Here is a 19,524-nt window from a genome sequence, read left to right on the forward strand (position 1 = left end):
TATTTATTTATTTTTGTTTTGTGGTTTCGGGAGCATCTGCTGTGCTCCTTCTGAATGTCATGCTATGATCTCTGGAGGGCTAAAGTGCTTGTGTGAAGTTGCTATGACAAAAATTTCCCGTAACTGTATTAGACAGACATCTTATCATTGTGAGCTTGTAAAAAAGTAAATATAACGCCAGATCGGCGACAACCACCTTAGTCAAATCAGACTCATTCCTCCTCTTGTACAGTCCAATGAGTTCCTTCTCGTGTGCAAATGTGACCACCCCATCTAAACTGTTAAATAACAGCAAAATCTCTCCTTGAATCAATCATTTCCAGCATAGGAAAGTAGCTTACAAACCTGTGCCAAAATGTGACACAGGCTTGTATCACATTTTGCTATAAGCCTGACCTATGGTCAGCATAGGTAGGTGCCTATGACCATTTCACGTGGGATGTAGGTGTGAAGATGCTTTGACCCAGTCCTATAGACATCTCTGCCTGGCCATTGTCAAACCTTTCTGCTTTTAAGGATAATAACCATCAGTGATATTAATTTCAGGTCTCATTGGCATATTATATTCACAAACTTCCCCAAATCAATCCTGTAGTCTATGACAACCACCAGTGTTTGTAGATGCAAAAACCAAAATGTCTACCTGTTATTTCTTAGAAAATAAAGATCAATAAACAACAAGAGGAGTTGGTTTTGTTAAAGTCCACCTTACTGCCAGCCACCTGTCAGAACTAAAACACCAAATGATTGGACCAAACATTGGTTCAATCTGGAGGATACACAGAACAAATATACACCCAAACACATATTTTTTCCCACTTTAATGATTAGTGTATGCTATGCTATTGCCTCTCACCTCTCCCATCTGTCACCGAATCACAGCATCTCTGGAGATGGATAACAGGGTTTAAACACACAGCAGTCTCATACTTGGCAATGTTTTTATTGTGTTTTTATTGTGTTTTTATCAGCCACAATCTTAGATTGACAGTATGACATTAGGTAGCTTTATTTTGCACTACTGCAACCAGAAACCAGTGGACATTTTCAAATGTATCTTAGTAGTTTCAGGTTTTATTGTTGCAACTTTTATTTTTTTTTTTTTACTCTAAACTCACTTAGAACCCTGCTGTAAGATTGTTCAAGCAAAGAAACTGGCCGTGTAGTCTTAATAAAGGGCACATCTTAAATGTAATTTTCCTTCAAAAATTTTATTGGATGAATGGATTTAAAACATCTCTATTTGTGATGTTTTTAATCTATGTATTTCTGCATACTGTGTACTTTGTTCACTTTAGAATCTTTCTTCATGGCAGGCAAAAAATAAATACACACAAAGGCTGAATTAAATTGGTAAACATCTAAAAAACATGAGGTGTTTTATGAGAGCTACCTGTAATATTCCAACCAAATTTTCCAGAGCCAATTCACAATCCTTCTATCCATGGTCAGTCTTGATACAGATGGATTCCCTTGAGTAACATCTAGCATTCTCTAAGCACTGGGCATCCCCCCATTCACTTCCTTGCTCATAAGCTGGTGTAAAAATGCCCCTTTGAAACAACTCCGCAATGGATTCCTCATTCAATGAAAATCTGTCTATTTTTTAGTAATGTACAAAACACTGTCACATAAGTTTGCTCTGTCTGTTTCTTTAAACTGATGAATGTGGCAGAATGGGTTTGAATTCCCCAGCTCCCAATGCTATGATGTGTGCCAATCTCTTGGATTATGAGACATATGGAGGCGTGTGAGCACACAACCATGAGCAAATAAATTCCGGAAGTCTAACATAGTTATACAGACAAGCCTCACACAGAGCAGAATTGGAAAAAGCTAATAAAGGCAAGACCATATTCACATGCTAAATAATGGCATACTTTAAAAGGAGGCACAAAATACATTATCTGAAGTAAACTGAGAAATAGACTTCTAAAAGCCTATAAGATATTCTCCAATCCTGCAGCACATGCATTTTGGCTTATTATTAATATTTTAATTTTAAGTAGTTAATCCGGATCTCGACTTGTCATGCCTCAGAGATTTTCTAGTCTAAAGCAAACTATTCCTAAAGATTAAATTTTAATGTTTACTTACTGATACACATTTATAATGGATATAGAAATAAATTAAACAGATACATCACCATATTCTGCTAGATAGTTTAATATAAAAAAAACCTACAACTACAATAAAACAACAGTATTTCTCAATTTCAAGCTTATTTACTGATGCACTATGAACAATGCTAAAGCTGGTGCTGCAGTTTGACCATACAGATATGTTATACAAAGAATGAAAACAGAGGGACATCAAATTATTCCCCTTCACTAGACAGTAAGTCTACAGCTGTCTGTCATGTGGCCTGGAAACTATACCAGGTCAGCGTAAGTGTAGAAAGTTCTAGTGATCAAAGCTTGTGTGTACATGAAGTACTCTCAGTGTGCTCAGTAAGTCTGGTTTTGATCAGTGCTGAAGGATTAAAAGGAAGTAATACCTCATCCTGGCTTGGTACCAGTGACATACTTTTACCCAACTCCAACTCTTTGAACTGTCGCTCCTGTCTGGGTGAAGGAAAAGCACAATAATTTCTTTTTAAACAGCTTTGTATCCATTGGCTTATAGTTTTAAGGTCTAATTATTTACCTTCTTCTTTTTTTTCCCCCTAATTCATAACAGAACATTGTATAAATACAAGATTCCGAAAAAATAATGTATTAGAATTTTTGAGATCAAAGTTATTTTGTCCTGTCCAAAAACCAAAAACAATAACTAAGTACTTGCATAAATAGTGCATAAATATGAGTAACACATGTAAACAAAGCAGCATCTTTAAAGACATGTAGGCTAATATACATTATAAAACTAAATTAATATGGTTGTTTTCAGTAGATTTGTTTGCAGTGTTATGTTATACATGCTTGTATAAAGGTCATATATATTTACGTAAAGTTAGGTACTTTATATGTTTTAGTTCAGAAGAAAGTTGTTCGTCATTTCTGAACAGCTACTCAGGTATTTTTAAGTATTTTCAATGGCACTAGTACATAATAAAGCATGGTTTAGGATGCTAAAATGGCTTTTTCCTTGAGCCAGGTATTTTTACTCTGGGCACCATATTTGCAATGAAATGTGTTTTTCTATTTCTTTGATGCATCTCTTGTACCCAGAGCTACGAATTTTAAATGAGGTATTTTTATTCATGGTGGTGCTATGCTTGGTTTTTAACTGTTAGCTACAGACTCAAAAGCAAGAAGCACTGGCCTTTTTTTCCCTCTAATATTTTTCCACGTCTTTCATTGCAAAACATTATTTGGTGTTTTCAATTTAGAATTCTCCACAAGGCTGAGATTTATTCCTGATGGATGGACATCGACAAATCCTATGGATTCTTCTAGATACATACATGCAAAAATACAAGCAGCTGGAAAATATTTGCACTTCCCCCACCGGATCTATCAGATTATGCCATGCAGTACATTCAATTACATACGAGAGCAGATGGTGTAAACAAAATCAAACATGCATAATCTTGAGATTGGATCCTTCAGTTAGATATTAACTCTGATAGTCAAAGGCCTGACACAGGACCAGACATATTAAGAGGAGTTTGTGGAGCCAGCGAGCTTACTGACTCAGGGGTTTTCAAAAGTGGGGTAATCCAGGGGAATGGATACATGCATGACAAGTAAAATTACACACACTCTTTCTCTCTTCTCCTCCTCCCTCAATTTCTCTTTCGCTCTCGCTCACACACACACAAACAAAAATGTTTATCCCATGTGTCGCATCAACAAACTTTTTTATTTTCTCATGCCAATTTAGATTACCCAGGATAGAATGCCGTCACACAAATGAGTTCTGAATGCAATGGAATAATTTCATAATTTGATTTAAAAATTAAAGGCTTTTAAGACCTGCCTAAAATGCATACAGTAAAACTTTGTTGTAATTCCTGGACTATTGCACATACCTGAATTTAAGCAGCACCCACTAACTTGGAAAAGAAGAAAACATGCATATGTTTATCACACTTGCCTATAAGTTGCAGGTGTCCACATTGTGGGTCCCTGAAATGCTTCCCTTGAATTTTATTTTATTTTTTAAATGTGTTATATTTACTTGACTCATTTTTTCTCTCTCTTTACTATTAACCAGAATTGTGCAGTGAAACAAAATAAAAACTGTGGCCTTTCAAACAGTTCAATCTCATCGAAACCAAAAAGAGTAGAAATAAAGCAAATGTTTCTTCACCTCCTTCTCCTCTGGATGTCACAGGACGTGAGCCCAGGAACCGGCAGGAGAAGAGTTGTCTACAAGTAGCTAGCCTTTGTTTCTCCTTTTTTATTATTTAATGTAATTTGTAATAAATACGCTATGGAGCCATATGTGTACGTGTGTGTGAATGCTTTGCATTGTGCACATAGCCTTGTGTGGGTTAGATATGCTGTTTATGTGCGCCAAACACATTATGCTCACATAGTATATTTGTGTGGTCAGGAACTGACTGTCAGGTGAACAGTACAATGTTGCTGATTTTGTGTGCCATGTGCATCATGCACAAGTGGCTTGCATTTGTGTGGCTCAGGTACATTGTGCTGATTTTGTGCGCTAATAGTTTGTATTCGTGTGTTCTCTGCTATAATGTCCTGCAGTTATCCCTGGCCCCATACGCTCTTTCTTAGTCTCTCTTTTGTTGTCTTTCTCAATGTCACCTATGTTTCGCTATTGAGTTTGTGCTTCATCACTCAGCAGTCAACCTTTTTGAAATCCATTGGTAAAAAGCCAAATATTAGCCACAAAGCAGTGTTCAAAGTACGTGAAAATAGGAGCTTGTAGTTTGGAAATTACGCTAATCTCTATGAAGAGGATTTTTTGTTTATTTCTATCAGGCCTAGATCTATGAGTCTAGAAGAGCAATAATCTTGTGGCCTGTCATTTGTTTCTATATGCTACGCAATAAAAAGTTTTAAAGTTGTAACACCAACTGATCAATGTAACAACAAACCTATGCTACTCTGCTTTTGAGAGATTAAGGCATGCATAAAAATACATAACAGCCAAATTTAGATGAAATAGTCTGCTGGTCAGATTAGTAATGTTTTTCCTGTCACCCTTTATCCCTTAAGTACTCCATGGACCATGGTGTATGCAAATAACAGACTCACCGTTCCTCAGCCAGATGACCTTGCTGCCACTCTGCGTGAATGATGACTCTCAGGTCCTTCAGCTTGTCTGTACATTGTCATTCAGCATTACTCCTGCTCCAACACTCTTCTTCAACTTCTAAAAAGATAAATAAAACATACCCTGGGGTGAACTTCTTTGTTTTTTGGGGGGTTTCTTTTTTTCTCAGTTAAAGCGAATAAATTCCCCAGTTAGATTTTAATGGGAAAGTTAAGGAGCAGGTGAGCGGATGGAGGAGGGAAGGGGGGAGGCAATCTGCTAATGGAATGAGTAGAAAAATGGTGGGATGAAAAGAGATAATAAAATTGGTGAGAAAAAAAGACACCTTAGATCTGTCTGGAGAAAATAAGCGTGAGTTATAGGGCTGGCTGTAAAGTGGTTTAAACAAACACAATCATTAACTGCTTTCCTCATCTGCAATACAGGGTTGAGAGGGGGATGCTTCAGAATGGATATGAATGAGATAGAGGTGGAGTCTGCAGTCTTCATTTAATTACCCCCCATTATTCCCCTTTACACACACACCCACTGCCATCCCCATCCTCCCAGCCCCTTATACAAAGGATCCCTTGAGATTGCATTGTCACTGTTTGACTGTTAATTAATATCTAACTTAAGTCTAATCACAAAAATTTTGTCCTAATGATGATATTTAAAAAGACTCCACGGTCACACAGCTGCGTTGTGAGTCTAGATTATAGGCCAGAAACTCTGTAAGCAAGATGAAACTCAGGGATTTGGGTCTTTTAATTTAGTGGAACATGATTTATCTCCCGACTAGCTGGAATAGAGGTCATTTTAACAGAGTATGTTTGTATAGCTGACGGATGCAGATCCCTTTTAAGGGACAAGTGCCCAAGATGTAAGGAGGAGTGCAATCTCTTCATTGATTATCTGTCTCATATTATACTGTCATGACACAGTCATAGTTTTAATAAATATGTAAAAAAGCATATTCTTTATAAAAGTTACATACTGCAAATTTAGAGAGCATTTATTTTGTGTGGTTACCTCAATAAATCAATCTATTAACTCAATTGCTTGGTTTATGTTTATTTGTGCAGCATTTTGTTTACTGATTATTGTTCGTTTTTACCATTATCATATTTTATTTTAGGTTGTTTTGTAGGTTCTGTATTATTTAACTCCTAAAATAAAATAAGACATAAAAAATACTTCTTTATTATTCCAACCCTGAAACATCCAAAACACCAACATACAAAGTAAAAAAAAAATAATAAGTTTTTGCTATTTTAGAATGTTGGTGTTGCAAAACGTGGTATGTGTGCACCTGGCCATAAGGAAATTGAGTGCATTTTTGTGGAGAATTAAGTCCTGTCTTGACTTTCAAGTAGGTATGTTACTTTTGTTCTTTTCCCATTTTGTAAAATCTGTGTGCATCAGGATGAAGGTGCAAAATACTGTGTAATACTGTGTCAGGATTGGGTAAATAACTTTTCCCCCATATGTCTTGCTTTATTTTATTTTTAAAGCCAGATGTTCACTTAGGTTTATTAGACTATGATTGATCAAGTAATCATTAATTAGAAAGTGAGTTGAGATGCTGTCAGTCCAACAGTCTAGCATTTGGAGGGAGAATATCTTAATCAGTTTAGACAGAATGCTTTCATAGCATCCCCCAAAATATCCAATGTTATTTTTGAATTGTTGTGCTATTCGGCCATTATGTGTGATATATGCTGTATCTCAGAGTTGGGACACTTATATGACATAAATGTTGACATGTCCATGACATATGTTATAGATAGGCTTTGCTGGTGATCATCTTAGCAGCCTGTGACTTAAAAAACTGCATAAGCAAGTAAATAAAATAGTTTTGTTCTATATAATGCTCTGGATCCCTTCAGGGTTGATTGTTCACAAAAGAATGTGTCCTAAAATGAAGAACATAATAGAAAACCCTGACCACCTACTTTATGTGACTATGATACAACAGATTTTCTTCAGACTGAGGTTTCATCAGAGACACTGTAATACAGAGCCCTACAGGATATCTTTCCTACCCACAGGCATCACGATCTGAAACCACTCTGACGAAGCTTATGTAGACAAAAAAAAGGCAAGTTTGCCTAGTACTATTGTCAATCCAATCACGATGTACTCCTTGGAGGAGGTACATACTGAAGACCCAGGAGAAGGTGATTCAATCACTGTGGCAGAGGCCTGAGGAAAGACAGGACACCAGGTGGGAATAATATGTGGCCTGAAATGCTGAAGAATCTGGACATTGTGACTAAAATGGTAGTCCCGACTTAGAGGAAAAAAAAACCAAGAAGAAGCAGGACAGGAGAATGTGTGCGACGACCTATTGAGAATCAGACTTTTTAGATTCTCTGAGAAAGTTTACTCAGGGGTGTTAGAAAGAGAGACTCTGACTGACAATAAAATCTTGGAATTGAGAAGAGGAATATGGGTTTTGTCCTGGCTGTAAAAAATGCGATCAGTTTGTCTTCTTTCACAGAATTGCTAAAGGGCTCACATGAGTACGCTTCTCTAGTCTACATGTGCTTTGTGGACCTAGAGGAAGCTTGCGACTACATTCCACAAAGTACGTTGTATAGGGTGCATGATTATAGAAAATCTGGTTGGCTTTCAGGAATTTCTGAAATCAAACTTGTACTTATTTTGCTGTCAATACAACATCTTTCAAATTTTGTGTCCCACAATACAAAAATACTCTAGATTACATTTATTGAATTAATAATGTACAACCTCTGAGATCACATGACAGGGTCCTCTCTGCAACATCCATCTCAAATCCCATGCAGCTTTTCCACCTCCCAGTGTGTATATTTTTGCTGCATATTGAGACTCAGAGGGTGTTTTACACTGATTCCCAAGAGGTAAAAGTCTATTTATACAGGATCTTAAAACAGGGTAGTCTAACTCATCCAACATCCCAACCCCACCCTTACAGCAGCAGCAGCTTAAGGTGGCAAACGTTGACACACAACCACATGATAGTCCAATCTAATCTTTTAATCGCTTCAGTTACTTCATGTCTCCGGGTGAGATGGGCCAAGCTAGGGGTAAGGATGAAATATCTTGTGCAGAAATATGATACAATCCTGGAACACATGAGGAAAAACACACACATACTCACCCCTACACACCGTGCCACTCCACCCCACCCCCAGAGTGTTATGGCGAAGTCCCATGTATCTGTGGGTATTAACAGATCAGCACTGAGCAGCCGCCACCCTGCTTTTAAGTCTTTTCTTGAGGTAGTGCTTCTGAAGCCTTCTGCAGAGGAGGATAAATGTGCAGCAATCCCCCAGGCCCAGTGCCTCCTCAACCCTACTCACTTCTGTCTTTGCTGTGCCCTCCTTCTCCTCCATTCCTCACTTATCCCCACTTTCCTTCAGTTCCTCATTATTTCTATCCCACTTCTTTTGCTAAGGATTTCATGCTTTCTGGTAGTCTCTTTGTTAGTACCTTTCCTTTGCTATTTCTGTGTCTCTTTATCCTTTTTTCCCTTTGGTTTTGTGTCTTTGCCATGCTTGATTCTTTGCCCTCATATTTTCTTTCACTCAACCTCAGTAATGAACTAGACTTGAAGCTCATCACCAAAAAGAAAATTACAAGTTACAAAACCTTACATCCATGACCAAAGGCTGAATTCAGGGACTTATGGCTTACCATTCAATCACCACTCAGATTCCAGATATATTGCCCTCTAAATATTAAGTAAAAAAATCACTACAGATGAAAATTAGCCTTTCCATTGCATATTAACAGCCATCTCATTCAACTCAGCACTTCTCTCTTCGCAGTGGGTTGTATACAGCAGAGACAATTTTCGTTAAGCTTCATAATGTCAAGAAGGAGCATTATATCTGTTACAGCCAAAAGTTAGCGATTGGGTAAAATTGAAAATGTCAATATTACCCTCCACTAATCAATTGTTCCTCAATAACTGAGGGTTCAAACTTTGTATGAAGCAAAGCTAGATGAAATTTTATTGGTTATACAAATTTCTTTTGGTCCCAATGATTAGTGATTATCAAATTTATGTAAATGAGCAAATATAGAACATGTACCTAATGTAGCAACACACAACAGTAAATTGCAAAATGCAAAATGAATTCAATTTTAATCACATTGCATGTCACAACGATAAGTACATAGAGCCTGATCACAAATTTATGAGCACAAGGGATGACTAATTCCTACAGTGGTGAAAACAAGAGTATACTGCAAATTTAAATGTGCTTCTGTTTGTGTCATTCGCTTTGACAAGTCAAAGATTCAATGTGAGGTGCATGAAAAGGTTTAGTGCTCAACTTGAACATCATGAGACACTTTTTCTTTTGTGTCTAACATCAAGATTTTAACCTGAAATGTTTTTCTTTCGTTTGGATGTTTCTTGCCACTGTAATTATTGTGAAGACAATAAAATCAATATTTAGGCAGTGAGGTTGGTATATCGGCATATTATTTATTTATTTAGTGTGAAGTGACATTTATTTTAAATGAAGTAGATGCTTTGCACCAATTTGTTAATACCTACTTCAAACTTCATCATGAATTTGTCCTTGAGCTGTGTGGTGTGGCTGGCGCTTGTCTTTAATTATATTGATTGTTCACTAGTATTTTGTAACAATTATACTGAAATTGAGTGAACTCATTTGAGTAATTGGGTGACATTTGAAGACAATTTATAAAGGTGGATTTTATTTAGGGGTATTAACATGAATAGGGCTGAATGTCAATGTATGCTACACTTTTCAGGGTTTTACTTGGAAAAAGTTTAGAAAACCATTTACCGTTTTCTCTTCATATGCACTACTTCATGTTGACACAGTACATAAATTTGCTATGAAATTCATTCAAGTTCAAAGGATATGAATACTTTTGGATGGTACTGTATAGTGAGGGGTCCCAAATGATTCTGCAATCAAGGAAATAACTGAGAGACAATTAGTTATTTTGACATTGATATTCTACCAAAACAAGGACAAAATTAGCTTATTATATGTAGTTTCGACAATTACACCATCTATGCAGAAAGTGCACCAATGATGGTGCACCATCTATGCACCATCATTGGTTTCTCATTTCTTTGAGAAACCAATGAGAGTTTATGTGATTTATTTATTTACAAAATAGAATAACTACTGTGCTTGACATGGTCAAGATTACTGCGAACAGAAAAAAACAGTAAAAATTGAGGTATTTTTAAATGTAATCCTTATCAAAAACAAGAGATTTTGTTTGTGACATGCACACATACAAGTAATCGTTTTGCAATTCCAGTTCAAAAAATTGATAAATAAACTTGAAGACAGACAGACAGACAGTCAGGCAGAAGAAGGAAGGCTAAGTAGGTTGAATCCAAATTAAGCTGATCAGAGCTCACTGTGAGATAATCTAGTTATGTGCATAAAGGACTTCCCCATGGCTATAAACACATCAAGTTATGACTCAATGTGTGTGGATTTGTGTGTGATCGCATGTATATATGCAAATGTTGTAAAACAAAGCATGTGCAAACTGTTTTCTAATGAGTAATGTTTGTATCTATATATCCATATTCAAATATATCCATAGACTAAGTCTCAAAACTTGTCCTAACAGCTAAAATCTCTGTTTTCTGCTCTACTTGCTCACACTCAGAAAGGAAATCTGACTTCAGCAGGTGACTTAAAGGACAGACGTTTATTTGTAAGGCAAAACTATGCTAATAAGTTAAGCTACCAAATTTGGGTTAGGTTACAACTGAACAGTACACAATACAACTCAACATTTTAGGGCCAAAACAGAGATTTGAACTCTTAACTGCTAATGTCAGAAATTTGTGTGGAAAGACATAATTACTCAATTGGAGTTATGTGGAAATGCAACGCCAGATTGAATACCCAAGAGGGCTCCACTGTAGACAGAAAATTACAAAAAAGCTAAACTGAAATTTGAAAAAAATGCTTGTTGAGAAGGCCTAAATGTTCCATTAGCTCTTTGTCTACCAGAAGAAAAATAAAACTTTTAAAGAAAAGAAAACTCTACCAATGGTGAAACATGGAGGGGGCTGTTTGATTTTGAGGATTTCTTTGTTGCATTCGGCACAGGAACCCTGACGTTCATCTTGGTATAAAACATAGAGCATAAAACATGTCTGGAAGCTCAGCATCCGTCACAGATCATAAGCCTTCTAAAAAAATACATCAGGCTGTTTTTAAATCCTACTTATTAACCCAGAAAATAACCATATTTATCATCAATGCAAAGACCTAATAATTGCAATTTGCAGACGACATCTCTCACAACCAAAAAAAGTGAGCCACATTGGCTTCTGGCAAATGTTGATATCTCATTGAGTCCAGCGATCTAGTTAGTGTAATGGAGGGCAAACCAATTACTTAATATCTATATTAAAGGTAAACCTTTAACACAGACATTAAAATTCTATCTACAAATAAAACATAGTTATTCCAAATCAAAACTAAGCAACAACAATTTAACAAAAACTCAAACCTGTTTGCATATTCACAGATCCTTGCATGTTAACTAAGGTCACCTCGCCACATTACTGTATTCATGTAAACTCTCTGACAAGGCCTGGTGATGAGAAAATGTTCTATTCAAGCATAATTGTCTTGCCTCCAATGAATACACAAATAGTGTACAAGAAGATGAACAAAGTCATCATTGTGAAGATGACCTTTAAAACAGTTACTGTACATTTGCTAAGAAATATTACAAGTGACAATGAATCCATTTTCTTTAGAGTCAGTAAATACCCTTATATTTATCTAATGGTAAGAATGCATACTTGTACTATAGGGAATTGGGATTTCTGAATTCAATCAAGGAAGTTAAATAGTTATGCACACAGGGCTATAAAGAACAGGGCAGAACAGGGCTTCAGTGCAGAAAGACAGACTTATATCACTGAATGAGAAGCATTTGGTCAGTACAGATGCAACAGCTAAATAGGATTAACTCTGTTTTGGATCAATTAAAATGGCACATTTACATGATAAGTTTATATGAGAATAACATAAAACATACCATATTCTAATGCCAATTTTTCATTTAATTCCAAAGATTAAAAAAAAAAAAACCTGACTTAGAATATGTACTCCATATTCAGAAATCTGAGTGATTTTACATTTCTGCTTTTATTGTAATGTGTCTTGTAGGTCTAGCTCCCACTTACTGAGACTTGCCCAGCGTCCTCTATAGTAACCTAGAGCCATTAGGTAAAGGCATCCCCATTTTATATATAATTGCAGACCAACTTAAACTCCAGATAGACACAGAAGATTTTCTAGATATTTAGGCACGTTCAAGCAATCAGACTTAAAATACTGTAACTTTAGCATGCAAGAAATGTGGCAATAAACTTTTTGAAACCTGTGCACTATTACCTCCTCTGCCACTGCAAGAGCAATGCTCATTAGAGTTCTACTTAAGCCTCAGTGAGATGTGGTTAATCTGAATTTGCTTAAATGAAAAAGCATTTTAAATGGTGCAATGAATGTGGAATAATTGAAGTTAATAGCACATGAAGGTTTAGAAAGACCAGCCTCCTTGATGAAGAAAAATTTGTGCAGTGTTTAAAGCTGATAAGTAAACAACTAGAGTTCAGTTAAGAGGTTGATGGTCTGGAAAAAGCAACACCTTTCAACCCTCTGTGAAAGGCAGTCAAACTGATGATATGTCAGAATGGCCTTCCAGTTTGTTTATCTGCAAAGGTTCTTTTCTTTGTCTCTCCCCTTCCATCTTTGTCTCCCTGTCTACATGACTGTCTGTCTTCCTCAACTGTCTGAAAATTGAAGACTGCAGAAAGAACAGCCCACAAACGGCTTTTCAAAAACAGTAGAATGACAATGGGGCTGTTAAAGCCACTTGGCCTTCCTAATGCTCATCCTATTGACATTATTGATTTCCCTTTCTGTTAGCAACTCTCATAGCCCTCTAGAAAAGAGACTATTCACTTTGCCCCATGGTGATGGTCAGCAAAGTCAGTTTCAATGGATACAATACAAACCATACTGAACACACATGCCCACACACACACATCCTTGTACTTCTATACAGACTGAGGACTTTGTACTGACTACCATTCATTTTAGGAACTGAATTTATGCCAAATACAGACATTGTTACTAAGCCTAACTATTACTAGTCTATTCCTAACCCTAACTTTAACCAAAACCTAATTCACACCATATGTCTAAAGCTAACTAGTAAAGAACAAAAGACCTGCAAAAAGAAGGACCAGTAAAAGGTTCTCACTTTCCTCAAATGACCTCCCTTTGTTAGTAAATACTGTGAAAGTGGTCCTCTATAAGTACACACACACACACAGCCAAGGACCGAAATAGATTCATGTTCAAACGCAGTGGGGACCAAAGTCCAAACTTCAAACTCTTCTACTATGATGTTCTGCCAGTCAAAGGAGAGAAGAGCTTTCTCCAAGCGCAGCAAATATCTTGTCCTTTTCCCTGTCTTCCTTTTTCACTTATTTTTTTCATGGCAGCCTGAGGCTCTGACCTTGTTTAATGTCCTCCACCTGACTGGCCACTCAAGCAATTCTTCCCACTTAATGAGAGAATGTCACTTGTTAGCCTGTGCCATTAGCCCTACCTTCAGTCCCTAAATCCACCTGACATATCATGCCAGCTCTGTACAAAATAGTGCTATACTGACAACTGAAAAAGAAAATAAAACCAAATGTGGTGAAACAAAGTAGCACACTTAAACCAGAGCTCTAATTCAGCTGAATCCACTTGCATAATTTTAAATGAGGCTGTTTTTGTTCTTGAAGCCTAAAGAAAGTGGAAAGAAATTTATGAGAAAGAGTATTTGTCAGGATGAAATGGATTTTTAGGAGAAACTATTTATTAAATCAGATAAATGTCATTCATGTCATTAGTTACCATATAGTTTTTCTAAGGTTTGATACAATATCCTGTCAAAAAAAAAGAGAACAAGAGTGAGATGACAAGTCTTACACTATAACACTTCAATCAGCTAAAGAGAATGTCAAAATAATGCAGTCGTTAACAGTTTCTCCTTTTCACATTAGAGCATTGGGTTTTAAATGTCAAAGCACTTCTGTTTTTTTCTGGGTTTTCTGGTTTTCCCTCAGCCCTATAGTAAATCAGCCTAACATCAATCTGATATGGATGTAAATACAATCTCCATGTTTCCGTGGATAACAGTGATCACAGATGTGGAACTTTAATTAATTGGCTGTTTTGCCATACTTTGTCTTTGAAATGTTGCTTTAATTCCACAAAATGATTAGAAAAGATGAAAAGCAGCTGGACCAGATGTTTAGAGAACTTTTTACTGCTTTATATTTTCTTCTTCCTAATCCTGTGATTTGCCAAGATGCTGGCAAAAGCAAATTCATTTGCTTTGGTGCCATGTCTTGAGTTATAGTTGAAAGATAACCAAAAATCTTAGACACATCCACAAATGGATGTGTGGAAAGTGCATTAATGATGAAGTTTGTGGGAAACGATGAGCATATTTAACTGCATGACCTTACTAACATCATAAGTAATTTCAGTTTTAATCTTTGGTTTTAGTGTAGCTTAAGCTTGTTAATGGCAAAACCATAAGTTCACAGAGAAAACTGTTTGAGATTGTAGGTGAAACTTCTTCAAATTTGTAGATTTGGGCATTTTTACTGTAAAAATGCACAAACTGTTTTTAAATACAGTTGTATTTTTTCTTTTAATGGATCAGTGGTAAATGTTTTTGTAATGAGTCTGTGGTAGGAATAAATGACTTAAAATAAATAATTACACTTTGATGATTGTATACTGTTTTAGACCTTCAAAATAATATTTTTTAAAGATTCTATTCTATAACCAGAACAATTTCTAACAACAATTTGGCAAATAACTAGGGGCATAGACAACACGTTGTGAACATTTCTAACTTGGACACATTCTAAAAGTCTGTCTGTCTAGTTAGACTTCACCTCCCTTGAATTTGAGTAACAGAAAGGAATGTCAATGAAGCTCTCCTTGACATTAAAGACATCACACATCAGCTCTGAGAAGCTTTTAACTTCTCAGAGTAACAAGTACAGACATAAAAATATTTTTTTTCAACCACAAACTCAGGTTCCCTAGTCTTAAAAAATGATTTTGGGAAATGATTTTGGTATGGTGACCTTTAATTGGTATGGTGACCAATGTTATTATCCAAACAAAAACATTGTTTAGAATTAAACCAAATAAGCACATATTGCTCATGTAGTCTAAAAAAGATGCATTGTATAACATCTTTCAGACAGTCCCAAAGATTCATCCATTTTCTAACTTAGAGCTATCATTTGTGCACACATTGCACAACAAAAGAAACATGTCTGATGAGTGACATCTATTCAAGATCCTCAGAAAAACTTTTTGTAACAACAGCAGACACATAGTATTTTGACTCTCAAGAGCTTTTATCTTAAACAGCTGGAATCTTAAAGAAAAAAGAATCTTAACATAAATATGAATTTGGATGAAAAGAATGGAGCTAAGATTGTTGGGATTTTGGTTTTGCTTATAAATGTCATAAGGTGTAGTTTTAAAGTAGGACCCAAATGCAAGAGCAGCAGAAGCAGAGAGTTAATGATGAATGTTTAATATAAAAAATGATTAACAAAACTTACAAGAATCACAGTGAGCCAGGGTAGAAACAAAAAGTAATCCACAGCAAAAAGAGCGACAAAGGATATACAAAAGTAGACAGGGAAGGAAAGCAGTGAGGAGAGACTGAGAAAGAAGTGCTTAAATACTGGGAGGTTTGATGCAAAAACAATGAAACTGGGTTGATTAGCTAACTGATTGCAGGTGTGAGGGAGGAGAGCAGAAGGCAGACAGAGGAGAAGGGAAACAGAGAGAGGGGGGGCAAAACAGAGCACACAGGGGATTAGAAAATGAATCTAGCAGTAAACCAAACTAAACATATTAAAACTGGAGTAACTAGACACAAGAAATAAACATACTGAGATAGAATAATTAAGAAAGCACTGAACTGAAGATAAGCAGGAACAAGACTGTTTTAACCAAACTAAGGAACACAAAATAATAATGAAACTATAATCAAATCAAACTATACAACAGCCTAAAATCCTAACAAAAACTTTTTCTGTTTTGTCATGCCAGAGCCAATAAATTCAGTCTATTTTATGAAATTTGATGTCATAGTTTGCATTTTATTGTACAAAAACATATATATATATATATATATATATATATATATATTTGGACACACCTTTTAATTCAATGAGTTTCCTTTATTTTCATGGTTATTGACATTGTAGATTCACACTGAAGGCATCAAAACTATGAATAACACATGTGGAAATATGCACTAAACAAAAAAGTGTAAAACAACTGAAAATACCTCTTATATTCTAGTTTCTTCAAAGTAGCTACCTTTTGCTGTGATTACTGCTTTGCACACACTCTGCATTTTCTTGATGAGCTTCAAGAGGTAGTCACCTGAAATGGTTTTCACTTCATAGGTCAACCTGCCCTGTTAGGTTAATAAGTGGGATTTCTTGCCTTATAAATAGTCATGAAAATAAAGAAAACCCATTGAATTAGAAAGGTGTGTCCAAACCTTTGGTCTGTACTGTATATCCAGGCAGGATTAAATAAAGAAGCTGCTTCTGTAATGTAAATGGAGATGGAAAGAAGAAGAAAACAATCAGGCAACCAAAGGATTATTGAGAGGAACTCAATTATTAAATTACTCTGTGTATTTCTGTTTTTTTGTTTCTCTAGTGCACTGTTAAAAAATGTCTCTGTCCCATGAGAGGTGACCTGCATTTGTAGTGTGCTCCCCCTGTAACCTAGCTGTAAGCTATTCTCACCTGTCAGATCAGTGCCAGGATTTGTGTTTACATGTGGAGGTGGGTGGGCGGGCGGGCGCGTGCGTGCGTGTGTGTGCGTGTGTTTGCCCAGGTTAATATGTTAGTGTTTGTGGGTATAGATATTGGTAAGTCTTTGTCATAGGATTTGTGTACACATGTTGGAATATTTGTTATTTTCATACAAACAGAAAAGTAATTTTCTCAACTCTGCCGAATGCCCAAAGCCATTCCAATCAAGGTTTAAGTTCTTAGCTTTGAATGCTTTTCTTTCACGTTGTATTTTTGCACAGATACACACACGTATTCACATAAATAAATTGAACATCTGTGCAAGTACATTTGAGAATATAAATATGTTTATAACTACTGAATAAAACAGTAAAATGAATGAATGAACCACAGTAAAACTGTAAAACATTGGAATTTAAGTATTTCACTTTTTTACTGCCAAAGTTATACAGTGATATTCAATAAATTAGACGTAGTACGTATGCATTAAGTACACTTCTCATTAAGCTCACATTTCTATATTGATTAGTTTGATGAAACATTTTTATATTAATGTTGTGTTTTTATTATCTGTAAGCAGTTAGTCATAATTATCAGAAATAAAGGCTTCTAAACTTTATTGTGTCTAATTATCAAAAATTAACAAATGTGTTTCACCAAATTGAGTTATTGAAATAAATGACTTCAATAATATACATATTTATTGAATAATGCAGATTTATTTAAAAAATAATAATAATAATAATAAAGAGTAAAGTCCAATACATAAAGCCACAATATGTTTTGGATGAGTGGGTTGTGCATGACTGTGTTCCACTAAAGATTTTAGGTCAACTTTGATTTCTTCCAGTCAATTAAAAATAACATCGCTTGGCAGTTACCTGATATCACCTTCTCCCAGCATTCCAATTAAATTTACATGACTTAAGAATCATTCCCTTCACAGTCTGTGTACTCCTGCCAGTGTGGTGTATCTTCTTATCCTCCTAAAAAAATCTCATAGCCACAACTGCAAAAGATAAGACATGTTTGATTTGGTAGTAAATATTTCTGCAGTTAGCAATGACTCTAGAAGTCCAAAGCTTACTAAATTATTCTTCATGAATTATTTACATACACATATCCAAGAACTTTTCACTGTGCAAGAAATATTCCCATAAATAATTTTGCAACAGTGATAGTTTTTTATTGCACAGACTAAACATGCAGAGGATAAAATTTGCTTACATTAACTTTCTATCATAAGAAGATTTCAGCCTGGTTGAATCGACAATGGTAGTCTGCAAGATAGAGTTTAAGGATGAAGATGTTTTTTTGTTTGTTTTTGGGGGGGTTGTCCAAATGATAACAGAGTTGGCTACCTGAATGGATGCTTTTTTTGTCTAGCTGAAGAGACAGAATTTTTGCTATTAAATGCAACCATGTGTGTAGTTCATTTTAGAGGAGAGGATTAGGAACTTTGAGATTTGATGGATTTCAAGATAGAACGTAGACTGAAAAATTGTGTTGGATTAGTGGTGGATAAGTGATTACACCATGTAGGTGCAATGTCTGTCACCATTAGAATCAGACTGTCAACACATAAGTAGGACAGTGAGTTAAATGATTAAATAAATAATATATAGGTATACATTGCCTTTCTAGCTTTATCTATGTTCCAAAAAGCCATTTACTCATAAAATAATAATAAAAAAAATAACAGAAAAGTACGGTTTGAATACTGGCTGTCAGGTAGAGTGTGAAACCCAAAATCCTCTAATTGGAAGAGGACTAATGGAGAGGCTGAAAGAAAAAAACATTTCAAGCATATGCTGTTTATTAATAGCTGTTCCTCTGCCTGTTGAGCTGTACCTCAACACTACCGGCAAGTAGAGTAAATTCTACTTAAACGCCATGGTGGACAAGATAATCTGGGTTAATAGCACAAGCAGTTTTTAAGTTATTTCTTTTTAAGGGGAAAAAAAAGCTATTCAGACCAAACTGTCCATATATTGTACAAAATATTGTAACTTAAATCAAATAACTAGTGGTCACATCATTGGCATCAAAAACTGCTAGCAAGCATTTCCAATGAGATAATTGTTTTTTTAAAACCAACAGTCCTCTTTGTGGACTTGTTTTTAATCCAAGGTAACTAAAGAGCTTTTCAAGCATGAACAGACATTTAACGTCATAAAATATAATTTCAGTAAGATTAAAGTGCACACATCGCATAGGCCACTCTAACACCTTCTCTTTTTTGCCCTTTGGAGGAGCATTGACTGCAAGTTTTCTTTGTAGTTTATTAGATAGTGTCATATTTAATAAATGAGACAAAGCACTTCAATGAAGTTTGTTTACCAGATAAAATATACCTCTTGAAAACAACTCTTTTTAATATAATGTTTTATATAGTGCCATGTTTGTGTTTTTGGATGTGTTCAGGGCACACAGAAAATTAAAGGCAGCCTATGAGCAAAGTTACACTACAGGTGCAC

General features: G+C 35.7%; 1 protein-coding gene across 2 annotated transcripts in view; it reads right to left on the reverse strand.

The window, feature by feature from the left end:
- cdh22 (cadherin 22) overlaps positions 1-19,524 on the reverse strand; it is a 161,409-nt gene that overhangs the window by 118,619 nt on the left and 23,266 nt on the right. Inside the window, exon 2 of one of the 2 annotated variants that reach the window (XM_023325751.1) lies at positions 5,169-5,286. The exons of the other annotated variant lie outside the window; for it this stretch is intronic. The gene's annotated coding sequence lies outside the window, so the exon portion shown is untranslated. The remainder of the gene's footprint in view (positions 1-5,168; positions 5,287-19,524) is intronic. 2 annotated transcript variants of the gene reach the window in all.

The sequence above is a fragment of the Xiphophorus maculatus genome, chromosome 20 (assembly GCF_002775205.1).
Source record: "Xiphophorus maculatus strain JP 163 A chromosome 20, X_maculatus-5.0-male, whole genome shotgun sequence".
Lineage (NCBI taxonomy): Eukaryota > Metazoa > Chordata > Actinopteri > Cyprinodontiformes > Poeciliidae > Xiphophorus > Xiphophorus maculatus.